Source organism: Zosterops lateralis (genome assembly GCF_965231275.1).
Source record: "Zosterops lateralis genome assembly, chromosome: 3".
NCBI lineage: Eukaryota > Metazoa > Chordata > Aves > Passeriformes > Zosteropidae > Zosterops > Zosterops lateralis.
In genome coordinates, this window is record NC_139764.1 from 93,002,197 (window position 1) to 93,013,205 (window position 11,009).

The window sequence follows — 11,009 nt, forward strand, 5'->3', positions numbered from 1 at the left end:
CTGCTTTTCTCAGCTACACAAATAAAGCTGCCCTTGTTGCTGCTCAGTAGAAGCCACTACCCACTAGATGGGGCCCCAAGGCAAGAAGTTCTCAGCTCACAACGCCAGGTGCACCCTCAGAAGCTGCATTTCCAGAGGAGAATTATTATAGTAAGGGCAAAAAGTGGTCAGAAATATCAGAACCCCAAGTGTGTTTAAAATTTCGAGCTGAATTTTCAATTTAGTTCAGAAGGGTACTTAAATTCTACTAGCACCTACACCAGAAGGAAAGCACAGACCCTCTACCACACAAATTCTTGGCTACCTAATCCTTAAACTCAACATTCTTAAAAGACAAAAAACAAGCAAAGAAACAAAAAAGTCCCTGTATTTAACAAATAAAATTCAGAAGATTTTTCCTGTAACTGATCTGTCTACACAGAACTATGGCTACACCTACTCCCAGGGGAGCACAAGCACAAAATCATGTGTAACAAATAGCACCATGTGTTTCCTCGCTGTTGGTCCAGGCAGCAGCAATCCCACCATCCCTTAGGAAAATATTTTTCCAACAAGCTACAGTCCTCAGAGACTTTATCTTGGTCTGCTGGGAACTCAGCTTCTCACAGAAACGCATCAGCTTCCCTGCCCAGATTTGGCTTCTAGATACACATACAGAAAATACTGATATTCACATATTTAGAGAGAGAAGGGATCACAAAAGTCTCTGCACTTCACACCCAGAGACATAACCACTGATCCAAGACATTATTTTGATTTTTATTCACTTTGATGCACAACTGTTTCTCATTTAATCCATTCAAACTTGATTCTCAGCAATGATTTACCATCTTGTATATAATTGTCCTATACTGTGAGTGCAGATTGCTGGAGAGGCAGCCTTCTCTAAGGCAACTTCGGGAGGTAGAACACACTGTCTACTCATCAAGCTAACAAGAGATTCCCAGGCATGGTAATTCAGTCATCAATACTGAAACAGTATTCAAATTCCCCTCTTTTGGACTATGAGACATGGCACTTTCCCAAACAATTCCTGAGTACAGGATTCAGCCTGAGCAAGGCATCATTGCCCGTGGAGGTTTGAAGACAGTCCTGTATTACTAGGTAAGATGGCTTTACAGTGCAGTATAAAGTAGTCCTAGGGATGCCAGTAGTTCTAGGGATCAACCATAACAGCCATAAACCTGTTCATTTTAATAGTACATACACATATATATGTATGTATATCTATATCTATCTATCTATCTATCTATCTATTAATACCAGCATCTGGTAGACTTAAAAATGGAGCAGCTGCTGAGAATGAAAACTGCTAAGCAATATTGGAGTGAGGGCAGGGGAGAGACAACTACCACAGGAGGAGTAGGGAGCTGAAGCAGCTTGTGCGTATTATGGCAGGTTCACCAACCATCTTGGAAGTCTGTAATTGTAGCAGGGAAGAACAGCATACCATAAGAGAACTGACAAAATTCAAATGAAGGAATGGAATCATTAAAGTGTAAATTCAGGGTATAACTGGAGCAAAGAAACTAAAACAGACAAGACTTGTCTGTTCCCACGTAGGCTGGTGCAGGAGAAGGAACATGAGGTCCAGATAACACTGAATATTTGCAGTGACCGAAATAGGAAAGTGCTTCTGAGCAGGCAGGCCTGGAAGAGCCACAAGTTCCTGATGACAACCAAGCCTTCTTCAGGAGCTGTGCAGAGTAGGTCCACACTGAAGAATGCCATCTCTCCGCTTTACAGCACTTTCAAAACAGACTCTCCTCCCATCCAGTAATATAAGGAAGGGGGAAGGAGATCTATTACTTCATCCCCATGTATATGGCAGCTTTTCTTTGCTGCCTCCTACGCTTCATCTGCCATGGCTTTAAGTCTGCCCACTCTCCCCCTTTCACATGGTTCTTGTACAGCTCTGTGCCAGATACTCCCTTGTCACCTGCATACCTTGCTTTGCCAAGGTCACTTTCTCACATGCCATCATCAATTGTTCTTTCTCCTCACATCGTTTTAATGAATCATTTAATCAATCAATCAATCATTTTCAATGTTTGTTATCCTCTTTGAGGGATTTTCATTCTCCAAGTTACTTTCCTCCTGTGCTTTATTAGACTACAGTCTGCTGAGCTCTCTTCAAAGTTCAGCATGAGATTACATGTGAGTGGGTGAGCCCATAAGCTCTCAGACAGTGCTCTCAAGATAATTAGAAGCATATATTGTTATAAACATGGCATCTTTGTTCAATTAATCCTGAAATTACTCAATAGTACTGTATGGCCTAAAGACACTTCTAGAACTTACAAAATACAGAGTAATGCATTTCAGGCATTAAGATTTTTAGTAATAAACTAGTAAAAAATAAGGATGTTGTGCAACTTTCAGTAGATTAATAGGAATATTACTACCTTTAAAAATTGTCATAGTATCCAGCCTGAATATTTCTAGCCAGAGAGTAAGCAAAAATTAATCTGACTTCTTTCTGCATTTCTTAAAGAAACAAAGAGATCAACCAATCATTGATAGTGCTGTTTTACATAATGAAAGACTTTTCATATTCCTCGCTCAGGGTTTCCTTTTCTAAATCAAACATAGCCAGTGCTCTGAAACTTTCTTCATTTCCCAAAACTCATGTTGCTTCCCTCTGAACTCTCTCCACTGAGTCCACATTTCCAGTCAAGGACAATGCCTGAAAGGAGGTGCAATATTTCAGCCAGTCTCACCCATGCAATTAATCCTCATTTTACAAATAATGCTCCTGTTCAGACTTTTTAGCTAAATGGCAGATTTCTCTTTGGTATATAAGAGACTCACATGGCAGCCCAATATCCTTTGCTTTCCCATACTATCCTGAGGGATTTGATGAGACTCTGTCACCTGGCCAGCTGCACCCTACCTCCAGTTCACATTTAATTTCACATCCACAAGAGAAGCATTTAGTGTCATTCATGACTTTTGCTCAAAGTGTGAAGGGAATGCCTTTCTTTTTCACTCCACTTAGGAATATCCCACAGCTTTCTTGCTGTACTGCAGGCCCCTTGCTTTTTGCCAAATCCGCATGACTTCATCCCCAGAAAAAGATGCATACTGAGACACTTTGTGTGATAAAGCACTTCTGGAGAGCAAACTCCTCCTTGTTCTCATGAAGCTCATTTTTATTGCCAGCCGTGGCATATGGGAGAAAAGACACACAGCCTCCATGTGGGTGACACAGAAGGTAAGATCTGTGGAGGAAGCAGGAGGAAACTGATACATTTGTTACTACAAGGCAGGGAACAACATGACACAGACCAAATGGGTAAACCAGAAGAGTGTCCAGGACCTTGTCCAGAAAGAAGAGGGAGATAGACTATGTGGCATTATAAAACTTTTTTTTTTTTTTTTTTTTTTTTTAAAAAAAAAAAAAAAAAAAAAAAAAAAAAGCTTATTTCAAGAATCACATTGCCTAAACAGTCTGGTAATGGGACAGAAAGAACACCAGCCTTTCATTAAGTCCAAGAGATTAATAACTTGGAATTTTGTGTTTTCTTTCCTGAGACCACCAGAATAAAAGCTTCCAGAAGAAAAACATAAAAACATGTTCAGCTCAACAGCCTGAGCTCACTCTGGGCACCTGAAAAGCCAAATAGGACATCTGCCCACCTGGAACTTCATGTACAATATGAAGCAATCTCAGGTGAGTCACTCTGAATACTGCATAGCCTGAGTTAGGAAAAGCAAGACTTCCATCTACCAAAATATTCACACCATTTGTTACAGTTCTGGATATCCTAAACTCCCTAGTTAAAAGACTTCACATCTTCTTGCTCCTGCACCTTCCAGTTCTTCTACGTTTTACTATTTGCCCACTAAGTGCTACCACCCTTTCACAGTATTGCAGTCTGCTTCTCCAACACTGTCCTCTAATTCCCTACACATTTTCAAAGCTTCTTTTCTTCTGAAAGAAGAAAAAAGGTAAAGCTAAGGCATTTCATTCAGTTCTAACCTGTTGGAGCAAAGTCCTCAAGAAAATACACATTTTTAATATATCTACCAGTCATTTAATGAGATTTTCCCCGAGATATTTCTCTTTCTGTGCTTGTCTGCAAATACGGCACCAGTGTGGCAAGGACATATGCTTAGTTTCCACCCAGAATAATCTCACTGAATCCCACAGGTGAAATTTGATCTAATTACAGTAAAAAAAGACCTGTTCTCGATTGTTTTACCTGTGAACAGCATTTCAGCAGTAAAACTATGCTGGCACAAACTGTTAAGCTAAGCACAGCATCTGCTGACACAGCAGCTATTCTGCTTAGGGTTCAAGGATATTTTATATGTATTTAGGAAGATAGATAACACATGTGCAATACTCTTTAAGCATTGGTAAAGCTGTTCAAATGCAGAAAAAAAACCCTCAGTGTTACACAGAATAATGATTTTGATGGATTGGTTAAGGGTTTAAAGACATGATGTATTTGATGCAGTGACCCCTCTGAACAGCAGAGGACATTTAGTTACTGCAAGTTGTCCTTTGAATGGTATCCAGAGAGAAGAACACTGGGACCAGTGAGGAAACTCAGCCTGGGGATAGGCAGAGAGAAAGGCTCTTTTGTGTGGCCGCAGAGGCAGAATCCCAAATGCTCATTTTCACACAAGGACAAAGGAGGAAGGGCAACATTTATCTCTTCTGTTTTTTCTAATTTTTTTCCAAGGTCTGCAGCACAAAATCCCTCCTAGGCAAGCTGTCAACAAGGAGGAAGCATCCACTGTGCAGGGGCCCAGCCTGGCAGATTAGCAGCATCGCTCACTGCAAACGTGATGCAGCAAGAGAAGCTGCTGTGAGAGGACACAGCAGAGGACAGCTCTGAGAGCTGTGTAAAAAAATAACAGATACAGCTTCCACTCTAATCATTGCACCAAGTTTCCAGTGATGGCCTCATTTTGCTATGCCAGTGACCCACTGTGGGATGCCAGAGGAACTCACAGCAGTCGGGGGAGAAGATGATAGGAATTACAGCTGAAGAAAACTAGAGTAGCAAAGCTCAGCATAAACTTAATCCTGCATACCACACTGTGCTGCTGCTGCATTTTGACTTCACTTGTTAAGCAAGACATGCACTGCGGCAGACTAGGCTCCTCTGCTGAGAGGAATGCAAACTCTAGATCAGAGGGATGACAAGAGACACCGTTGCCTGCAGTGATTGTGGCTCACAGCTGAGCAAGAATCAATCATGCTGGTTTTTATTCCTGATCCTGGGGCTCTTAAGCCTTTTGCATTAAAACTCTGCTGCATAAACAACCAAGAGAGGGACCAGACTCTGAATCTGTCTGCAGCAAACAGCAGTGTCCAGCACATTTTTATATCCCATCTCTCATGCCTTAAATCTCTCAGCATCATCTCACTGTCATAAAAAGAGGATGAGACTTTTCAGTTTGAAGGGTCTAGAACAATGTGGTTTAAAACTTCTTAAAGTACAAAAGGCACTAGAAGATAGTTAGCAACAACAGGATTAAGAAACTGTATGGCAGAACAACTGGCACAGATTTTAGAGAAAGAGAGGCAGTATCACATCAAAAACAGTCTTTTCAGGCAACAAATACAAGGTATGAATGTGTGTGGTATATCCCAGTGAACCGGAGTACTTCTGTTCCAAATGGAGACAAGATTTGTGACAAACACAGTTTTATGCTCACTGCCCGCCTCCCCACCCCTCCCCCTCCCATAAATATATCAATCATTGTGATGATCTAAAGGGTCTTTTCCAATCTTAATGATTCCATGAAACTAATTCATCAACATCATATTTTTTCCAGGCACACAAAACTTACTCATCTCCACTGCACCACAGAATGAGTCCACATTGAGCCCTAGGAACATAAATGCCTCTTTGGGCACAACGGAAAACCTCCAACACTGTCATACAGCTCCACATTTACGTTATCTCCAAGTCCACCAAATAGACCTATCACACTAACAATCTCTCATTCAGACAGACATCTCAGAACCTCCTTTTGGGTCAGGAACTGCACAAAAGGCAGGGAAAGAGATTAATCCTGTGTATCAAAGGCAATTGTCAGTGGTTTATTGTGTATGAAGGAAGAACAGTTTCATCCCTTTTCTCTGCCCAGAGAAATGTGAACTCTTATTATCACATCCTATTGATACAATCAACAGTCTATGAATGCCTTTCTCAGTCTTTTCTGAGCAAACTGCTGCTTTTGGCATGAAATAATGAAACATCTGATGGCCTGTATGAGGGACATAAGTCTATAGCCTATTTTGGAGAGTAGACATTGGAGTTAGATATTAGTTACTCCTTCAGGATTGTTTAAAAATAATCTGGAGTACTGGCATATCCAAGTATTTGGATATGACTTAAACTCTAAAGTTTTGCTCATACCATCATTCCTAGTCAGCTGTGCCATAAAGCCTCCCTAAGAGAACTGCACCTTACCCTGGCAGAAAAATTGTCTCCTTAATTACATTGTTACCTTTTCCACTGATCACAATCAATCACACAAATAGAGAAACTTTCTGCCAGTCTAACTCACTCCACTCACTCCATCTATCCCAGGCCATTCCCACAATCAGCTGACTTATGTGTGAGTCCCTAATGCCTCACAGATATCTGTGTTATCTCTGCATAAATCATGAGTCTGGACACGTTACCCAGCCATAGGGATAGGAAGCATCAGAGTTCTCCTAGTAAGAGCACCACCATCTAGTATGGGCTTAAATAAGGATCATGAATTTGCCATGAAGAAATGTGGGAGAGAGGGAGGTGATGGGGAGGGACTGAGGCTGTCAGGGGTTCCCGATGCAGCAGAGAGCTGCAGCCTTCTGCAGAACTGGGTGCTCTAGGCATGATTATAAAAGCTGATCAGCTTTCAGAGAAAGCAGTTTTCAAAGAAAACAGTGTGGAGCCATTAGGCCTGGCACCAGAGATGTCCCCCATCCTGTAAATAGGATGTAGAGTTGTAACAACGACCATGAGTCCCTGTTTTTCTGTGCAGGTAAACAAGCTCACACAGACAATGCCTCTGCTTCTACAACCTCCTTCCTCTCCCTGTCTGCTCCTCTCAGCCTCCCCTGCCCTGTGGTGGGGTCAGCTGAGAGTAGCCCTCGAGGCAGTTAAATGAATCCATGAGGAGGCAAAGAGGGGAAGAGCAGATCACAGCTCCCAGCTATCACAGGCTGCTGGAGAGATCGAGCCAGGGCTGACAACCTACTTCAGCTCTGGATTTAAGCACTTTGGATAGACTGGAGGTAGAGACAGGACAGGCTTGACACCCTCCTCCCACACAATTTCTAACTGACTGACTGTTACTCCATCAGCATTTTAAAATTTTTATTAATTTAAAATGCAATGCAATGGAAAATGCTGTTTTGCCCAAATATCCAAATTTACAAGCTCTTTCAAATCTTTAAAAGGTGAAAACAAAGCATTTTCTTTTTTTAAGAATTTCAGGTTTTCCTCCATATTCTGATCTGAAATGACAGTGTGTTTTCTTGTTTCAAGGAGTTGCAATGGGTAAGAGCCAGCCAAGTATGTTATCCAGGGGAGGTATTTGAACAGGAGCTGAGCATAGCTTTCAAATAGACTATAAACCTTTCATCTCTCACTCTCAAGCCTCTGCTTTGTTTATGCCAAGTAGAATTTAGTAGAGTAGCAGTTAGTAATGCTAATAAAGGAAACTGCAAGCTGGCTGTGGAAACAGGCCTTCTGTCAAAGCACAGTTCTTATCTTCCCTCGATGCCTATGCTCCAGTTATGTCTCATCTGCTGTGAGAGATCATCATCCCCTTGCCCACCCTAGCACCTCTGCACTGCCACTATCACTTCATTATTTGTCATCCAACCCACCAGTTTGTATGTTTATGCAAATTTCATCTGTCTTTTGCTTTACTATCACCTGCTTCATTTAGATTTATATGCCACCTACTAGCAGTAAGGTAATAGCTGTTTTCTCCCATATGAGACACTGAAATGTTATGGCTTATACATTTCTTTAAAAGGACTTTGCCCAGTATAGCAAATTTTTATAAAGAAGCTGTGACCACCTAAGCCTGTTCCCTGTCTGAATATACCTCCTGACTGGAACTCGACTGTGAGTTAAGCCACTTAACATGAACTTGAGAGAAGGGTGGTACTACTGTCCAATTATCACTGGTCTAAGGAGAGGAATGTATCCACAAGGAAAGCCAAACCCAGCAGCTGTCCTGAGAATCAGCTCTGGCTGGGTTCAGTGTGGGGGAGGCCATAGCCACAGACTTATTTCCTGAGGCCAGGTTGGCACACACTTTCCCAAGGCCAGGGTGGGAGAAGGAGTCCCGTAGTCTCTTTTGCACCTTAATTTGGGCAGAGGCATCTCTGTAACAATAATTAGATCTTAACATCCCAGGGTAAGTACCTTACCTCTGGAAATACTTGATTTTTTTGACAGCGAAACATTTATCAAAAGACTCAAACTACTATTTCTTTATCTTGAGATATTTTTGACTGATTTTCCCCCTCTTTTTCCCAGTTCTGTTCCACTGATGCTTGCAATGGTCAGATAGACAATCCAACTTAAAATAATGCCACTAGTATCCAAATTCTGTCTTACATAGATTTTTGAACTGCATTACAAACCACAGTGTTCATAATCCCAGTGGTCTTTTGCAGCTTTTTGGGCTACATACCAAACCACGCTATCATCATCATAATTCAACTAGTGATTGTAACCATGGGATATTTTATTTTAAATTATTGTGGAGTACGTGAAGTCACTGTCACCTAGGAGATGCTGAATGAGTAGGAGTTTAGCCACAGATGATTCTGAAAAGTCGTATTTTCCAGGGTGAGTCAGATGATCCTTTCCTTGGCTAAAAGGTGTCTGTGTGATTAGTGAACAATAAAACATTTCATACAATCTCTTCTGAAAATACAGCTGATAACAACTGTGATCACAGCTGGCATTTTAAGGAGTAGTAAAAGGAGTTGTGAATGAGAAGAAAAGAGAAGAACAGTGAAAGATGGAGAATTAGCACAAAGGCTAAGGAAATTACTGAAATCTGTTACTTAACAACAGACAAAGAAGTAAAATTTATGTTTCCTATATATAATTACGTAAACTATTACCATGAGGGCTGTGCTCATAAACCCATCAGTGAACAAAACAGAAAGAAAAGTGCAAAAACCAGAAGGAAAGTCATCTGCCTAGATGCAAGCTCTTGGAAGTGGTGGGAGCCATCCTTTAAAATAGGGGATATTATTAGCTTTAAAAAAAAGTCTATGAAAAGTGTCTTGCTTTTCTAAACAGAATAAAAAGGTGGAGGAAAATACAGAGCCTGTAAACTCAGTTGTGTGCATTGACACAAACACTGCCCTGCAGACAAAGCTTTGTCTACTGTCCCTTAATTAAAGGAACTATGCTATAGTTTTCTTAGACCAAAGAAAAAAAAAAGGCAAACTATATGAGGAGAGAGAAAACAATAACGTCTCTGTTTCCGTCTTGAAATTTACTAGGGCCACTGTTTTTATTGCAGAGTCACAGGCCTTTTCTATTTACAAATTCAAAGGCCAGTGCTAAACTTTAAAAGATGCTTGTGCAGGGCTCTGTTTTCAATTACCTCCACACTGTGTGGTTTCCCAAGTGGGGTTTCTGCTGAAACTGTAATCAGTCTAAAGTAAGTCATATCCACAAATGGCAGCTTGGATCAACAGGCTGTGTTCCACATCCCCAGCAGCCCCATCCTGCCTACAGGAAAAACACTGTCTTTATTTATTACAAGAACCCAGCTAAACTTAGACACATTTGGCTCCAATTCAGATGTATAGGCCAGATACTCAGGAGAAAATTGTGGAAGAGATATGAGTGGAAACTACTAACAAGTATTCTGACTGTAGCACCTCTTCGTGAGTTTTCCCTCTTCTCAAATGGCTTGCAGTGGTGAATGCAAGAGGCTACACAGGATGCTTGAGCACCCAGAAGAAACAATTTGCACTGTTTACTAAAAGCCAGTGTCTGTAAAGGATTTCCAGCATAGAGACATCCAAGCCTCCAGTTTTGAAAAGAAGGGGAAGCTATATGCAGAAGGACTGCTGGAAGCAGCTCTTTCCATAAGCAGGCTGTGCCCTTGAAATGGAGGAAGCTCTCCTGGTAGCTAGTTTGGATGAAGACAGAGTTACCACACTGCCAAACGGAACTGCCCAGTGTTTCTCCATACTTTGTTTTGAAATTTTAAACCAGAGGTGTTGAGGCAATCACCAGTAGAAGCAGAGGCAAGAATTGACTGTTCAGTGAACTACACCATCAGAAATACTTAAAATGTCTTTAATGAGGATGGCTAGTATATTTTAGATACCCTTACAACCTTACAACTGCACATGGAAAGACACTGACAGAGATGTCCCAGAAGCAGTTTTTCAGGAAGCACAGATCAGTATTGTTCTCGACTTCATGTATCCAGATTTGCAGCCCTTGACAAGACCTATGAAATCTAATGAAAATGCAATCCTTTCCAGAGAATGTGTTTAGTTGGTTGGGTCTTTTCTCCCTTGTAAAAGGGATTTATTACATTTCTTCCTTTTTTTTTTTTTTTTTTTTTGTTGCTTTTCTGACAGAATTCTAAATTCTCTAAAGTTTACAAAAAGAAACACTTCAGCACTGAGATTAATGAGATTTTACCCTTTTAGGATTTTGGAAAAGAAAAAAGGAAGGTCCTACCTGTTGTAATTCACGCAAAGGACTCTTAAACTGTTCAGTACTTTTGATGTAACTTTCGAAAGTTAGGATAAAAAAAAGCATAATCTCACCCAAAATCTTAAAAAATTGAGTGAAAAAATTGAAAATTGATTTGTAACCCTAAATATGTGTAGAAGGCAAGGCACTGAACATAATTTCAGATAAAGTCTCTCAAAAGAGACTCTGAGGAAGAACACCACGTTGTCATCACACTTCTCTCAAGACGACACGTCCTTCCTGATATAAAATACAGGAGCAAGAGACGAAGGTAGATGAATTGGCACAGCAGAGGTATCACCATTT